The 5,915-nt window shown below is 39.7% G+C and overlaps 1 non-coding gene across 1 annotated transcript; it reads right to left on the bottom strand.

The window, feature by feature from the left end:
- Positions 1 to 1,147: 1,147 nt before the first annotated feature.
- Positions 1,148 to 1,255, bottom strand: LOC130972546 (small nucleolar RNA R71). Its single transcript, XR_009083709.1, has one exon. It is a non-coding gene; the product is annotated as a small nucleolar RNA R71 (small nucleolar RNA).
- Positions 1,256 to 5,915: the final 4,660 nt, after the last annotated feature.

Raw genomic sequence — 5,915 nt, 5'->3', positions numbered from 1 at the left:
TCTTTAAATTCTAGAATCATATCTTTTAGTTTCTTGTTAGTCAAGTAATCAAATTTTAATTTTAAAAATCAAATCTTTTCCAAAATATCTTTTTCAATTATATCTTTTCAAAATATCTTTTTTTTCAAATTATATCTTTTTCAAATTTGATTTCAAAATATCTTTTCTAACTTCTTATCTTTTCAAAATTGATTTTCAAATCTTTTTCAACTAACTAATTGATTTTTTATTTATCTCTTATCTTTTTCAAAACCACCTAACTACGTTCTCTTTCTAATTTTCGAAAATCACTTCCCTCCTTTTCAAAAATTTTCTTAATTAATTAATTGTTTCAAATTTTAATTTTAATTTTATTTCTTCTCTTAATTTTCGAAAATCACTAACCCTTTTTCAAAATTAATTTCGAAAAGTCTGTCTCTCATCTTCTTCTATCTATTTATTTATCTACTAACACCTCTCTTCTACTCAAGAATTTGAACTCACTCTTCCCTCTTGTGTTTGGATTCTTACCTTTTTCTTCTTTTATTCTCTTATTCTTCTACTCACATAAAAGAATTTCTATACTGTGACATAGAGAATTCCAGATTTTCTTTATTTTCTTCTCTTTCATATGAGCAAGAACAAGGAAAAAGGCATTCTTGTTGAAGCTGATCCTGAACCTGAAAGGACTCTGAAGAGGAAATTAAAAGAAGCTAAAATACAATAATTCAGAGACAACCTTACTGAAATTTTCGAACAAGAAAAGGATACGGCAGCCGAGCCCAACAACAATAATGCAAGGAGGATGCTTGGTGATTATACTACACCCACTTCCAAATTTGATGGAAGAAGCATCTCAATCCCTGCCATTGGAGCAAATAATTTTGAGCTGAAACCTCAACTAGTTGCTCTAATGCAACAGAACTGCAAGTTCTATGGATTTCCATCAGAGGATCCCTATCAATTTTTGACTGAGTTCTTGCAGATCTGTGAGACTATTAAGACTAATAGAGTAGATCCTGAAGTCTACAGGCTCATGCTTTTCCCTTTTGCTGTAAGAGACAGAGCTAGAACATGGTTGGACTCACAACCTAAAGATAGCCTGGACTCTTGGGATAAGCTGGTCACGGCCTTCTTGGCTAAGTTCTTTCCTCCTCAAAAGCTAAGCAAGCTTAGAGTGGATGTTCAGACCTTCAAACAGAAAGATGGTGAATCCCTCTATGAAGCTTGGGAAAGATACAAGTAGATGACCAAAAGGTGTCCTTCTGACATGCTTTCAGAGTGGACCATTCTGGATATATTCTATTATGATCTATCTGAGTTCTCTAAGATGTCACTGGACCATTCTGCAGGTGGATCCATTCACCTAAAGAAAATACCTACAGAAACTCAAGAACTTATTGACATGGTTGCAAATAACCAATTCATGTACACTTCTGAGAGGAATTCTGTGAATAATGGGACGCCTCAAAGGAAGGGAGTTCTTGAGATTGATACTCTGAATGCCATATTGGCTCAGAATAAAATGTTGACTCAGCAAGTCAACATGATTTCTCAAAGTCTGAATGGATGACAAAATGCATCCAACAGTACTAAAGAGGCATCTTCTGAAGAAGAAGCCTATGATGTAAAACCCGGTTAATTAACGGCTAATTAACCCATAAATGAGAATTTATTCTAGAAAGCCTAAAATGTGATTTTTATGGCTAAATGTGATAGAGGAGACTGAGACGAGAATTTTGGTACCAATTTTATAGAATTCGGACCAAGATTGGACCGAACGGGCCAAACCGGGCCAAACGGACCCAAAGTGGGCCCTTGGCCCAACATAACTTAACAAAAACCCTAGTTTTCAGCACTCTCTCTCCTCATTTGTTACACACACAAGCTGAAATTAGAAAGAGAGGGAGGAAGAACATTCTCTCAACTTCTCTCTCTCACTTGATCTTCAAATCACCATAACTTTTGATCTAGAGCTCCGATTGCCGCCCTGTTTGCGGCCACGCGTTCACCGCGGAGAGCTCTACAAAACCCATACAATCAATCTTGAGGTAAGCCACACTATGCTGTTCAAAACTTCAGCCCCTATTTTCGAATTTCATGGATGAAATGTTGAGATTTTGGGTTCTTTGATGTTATAGGACCCAACTCTCTTGAAGGAGAAGGTTAATCTTGTCTCCTTGGACCTTGGGTGTGGTAAGATTCTCAACTCTAGTGTATTTTGTTGTTTTATGATGTTTGGGTTTTGAGATGTTGTGTATGGGTATGATGGTTGTGGCTTAGGTTGTGTATATGTGTATATTGGAGCTTGATTGGTGACCTTGAAAAGCTTGGAAAGGGTTTGGTGGTGAAAAATCTGTTCTTGAAGGTGTTGAGGCCTTGAGAGCTTGTGGATAAGTGGTTTGGAAGTGCTCCGGTGGAGCTTGGGAAATTCGGCTAAGGTATGGTTTCGGTTTCCCGTATCTAATATGTAATGTGGTAGGAAATACTTAGGCTAGAGGCCCTAAGATAGGCATTGAATGGTTGATGTTGTTAAATGATTGAGATGTATGATGTGGTCATATATGTGATGATGATTATTGATGCCTTGGTGGTGTGATGTATGAGAAATATGCATGTTGTGATATATGCTTGATGATTGGTTATGGTTGAATTGTGGGTTGAACCATGTGGATGGTGAGTATGATATTGATTATGTACAATGATGGTTTATTGGAATTGATGTTGTCGAGAATTGGCATGAGTAATAGTATATGATATGTCAATATGTTTGAGTTTGAGCCACTTGGGTGAAGTGGGGGTAAAATGATGTGATAGTGATTTTGGTAATTGTGGTAATGTGTCAATGTGTGAGTTGAGGAGGCTTGATGATGAATTTGATACATTTTGATTGTTTTCAAAGAAAAGGGATGAAATTGGCATGTTTTGATTGACTTTGAAAGGAGTTGAAAATGATTTGTTTTGAAAACGGCATATTGTGGTTTTGTATGAAAATATGGTTTTTGGGCATACTTTGACGGGACATAACTTGGACTACGGGTCTCCGTTTTGTACCAAATCTGTTTAGAAATGAAATTGGATCCGGGATGTCCATGCCGTTCGAAGAACGGGTAAAAAACGATTTAAAATGAGGAAGTTATGTCCGTCGGAAGATTGGGGTCTAGATCTGTGAAATTCTGCAGCTTTTAACTTAGAAAATTTTTAGCAGAATGACCCCTTGCGCGTGGGCGCACCTGGCGCGTACGCGCCGATCTTCCGAAAAGTGCCATCCACGCGTACGCGTGATGTGCGCGGGCGCGCCGATTGTGCTGCACCCAATGCCCAGCCATTTTCCCGAGAGTTATGCCAGAACTGTGCCGGTGTTGTGCCTGGGGCACGAGAACACCCGCGCGTACGCGTGGTTGACGCGTGCGCGCCGATGGGCAAGTTTGGAATCCACGCGTTAGCGTGCATGACGCTTACGCGTCGATGAGTTTTGAGGCCATCCACGCGTGCGCGTGGAGTGCGCGTACGCGCGGCCCTGTTTTCATCCCAAAGTTGATTTTTGAGTTTTAAAAGCCAAATCTCATACTTCTAAGCCTCCGATCTCACCATTTATGTCTTAAATCATTATGGCATATCTAGCTATTAAAAAGGGGCTAGTGAATGAGGTAACTTGCGAGTGAAGCAAGGGGAATATGAATGATCAATGAGGATCAAGATGATTATGTGAGATGCGGAGGATGGTGGTGGAAGTGCTTGTGATGCCATGGGCCGAAAGGCTATAATTGTTAATGAAATGGCTGGTTATGGATTTAACCGTGAGCCGGAATAGCTGTGTATGCTATGAATATTGGCTGGTTCTGGATTGAACCGTGAGCCGGAATGGCTGATATGGATGTTGATCCATGGATGAGAATTCATGCATGTTGATGCTGAATTATTGATAATTGTGAAATTGCACTTCCACTATCTGAGGTACGAGTTTCCTTGGGTAGTAGCAGTGGCTAGCCACCACGTGCTCCAGGTTGAGACTCAAAGCTCTGTTAACCCTATGTCGTAAGTGTGGCCGGGCACTGTGAAAGGCCCGGATGAGCTCGAACCCCCGTAAATATTCACCAGTGAGGGTGATGGATATGGATCATGTTTATGATCAAGTTTATAACGAGTATAACTCGAGTTTGGGGATGCACGACAGAGGGACAGTCCAATGGTTAGCGACCAGGACTTGTCGGGTTGGCTCTATAACCGACAAGATGATATCATCGGCCACTAGGGACAGGCATTCATCATATGCATACTATGTGAATTGTTTGAGATTGCCTATTTGACTGCATATTACTTGCTAATTGTTTAAATGTCTTAACTGCTCCTATTTGTATATTCTTGCATGATATAACTGTGTTTGTTACATTATACTCCTGCTGGTGGGTGGGAGGTGAGAAGGAATTGGAAAGGGAAGTATTAGTTAGACTGAAGAATCTTTAGTCAGATGCCCTTATATGGTTAGGCTTGTTTATAAGCTTTGATATTATCTGGAGGAAGTTCTAGGATTGCCTTTGGCTTTCCTCTATTATTATGTATTATATATGTGGAAGCTGTTACCATGCTGGGGACCTCTGGTTCTCACCCATGCGGATTTTGTGGTTTTCAGATGCAGGACGTGAGGTTTCCCGCTGAGGCATGCTGGAGACTTCTAGATTTGCGAAGATTCCTTGTTCTTGGGGACTCTGCTTAGTTTATATATTTTGCTTAGATACTTTTATCTCCATTAAATAATACAAACTGTGATGACTCCTCTTTTGGGAGATTTTGGAGAATAGGTTTTATGTATTTGTGTCCCTTTGGGTTTCCTTTGGGGTTTTCCTTATTTTATCATATGTATATATTGCTATGCTCGGACCGGTTATCTTCGCAGCCGAATCTTGAGTCTTGATATTCCTGTTTTGACACTCCTTGTATATATATAATCTCGCGTTGGTTATCCTTATTCATTACGTTATCGATCGGAGTGATGCGCTTTTGAGTTGCGATTTTTGTTTACCCCTTTTTCTACAAAGGCTCCTAGTTATAATCAATCATTCATACTACTATACGTACTAAATTTTTATTTTAGAGGTCGTAATACCTTGCCATCTCTGAATTATGACTTAAGCATAAGACTCTGTATGGTAGGGTGTTACATATGATCCTGAGAACCCTGCAATCGCAGAGGTAAATTACATGGGTGAACCTTGTGGAAACACCTATAATTTCTCATGGAGAAATTATCCAAATTTCTCATGGAAGAATCAACAGAAGCCTCAACAAGGCTTTAATAATGGTGGAAGAAACAGGCTTAACAATAGCAAGCCTTTTCCATCATCTTCTCAGTAACAGACAGAGAATTCTGAGCAGAGCTCCTCTAGCTTAGCAAATATAGTCTCTGATCTGTCTAAGGCCACTTTAAGTTTCATGAGTGAAACAAGGTCCTCCATCAAAAATTTGGAGGCACAAGTGGGCTAGCTGAGTAAGAAAATCACTGAAACTCCTTCTAGTACTCTCCCAAGCAATACTGAAGAAAATCCAAAAAGAGAATGCAAGGCCATTGATATAATCAAAATGGCCGAACCTAGAGAGGAAGGGGAGGATGTGAATTCCAATGAGGAAGACCTCATGGGACGTCTCCCAGACAAGAAGGAGTTCCCTATTGAGGACCTAAAGGAATCTAAGGCTCATATAGAGACCATAGAGATTCTTTTAAACCTCCTTCTGCCATTCATGAGCTCTAAAAACTATTCTTCCTCTGAAGAGGATGAAGACGTAACTGGAGAGCAAGTTGCTTAATATCTAGGAGCTATCATGAAGCTGAATGCCAAGTTGTTTGGTAATGAGACTTGGGAAAATGTACCTCCCTTGCTCATTAGTGAACTAGATACATGGGTTCAGCAAACTTTACCTCAAAAAAAACAAGATCC

This window comes from Arachis stenosperma, chromosome 3 (assembly GCF_014773155.1).
Source record: "Arachis stenosperma cultivar V10309 chromosome 3, arast.V10309.gnm1.PFL2, whole genome shotgun sequence".
In the NCBI taxonomy this organism is placed as follows: domain Eukaryota; kingdom Viridiplantae; phylum Streptophyta; class Magnoliopsida; order Fabales; family Fabaceae; genus Arachis; species Arachis stenosperma.
This window is presented reverse-complemented; position numbering and strand designations above follow the sequence as displayed.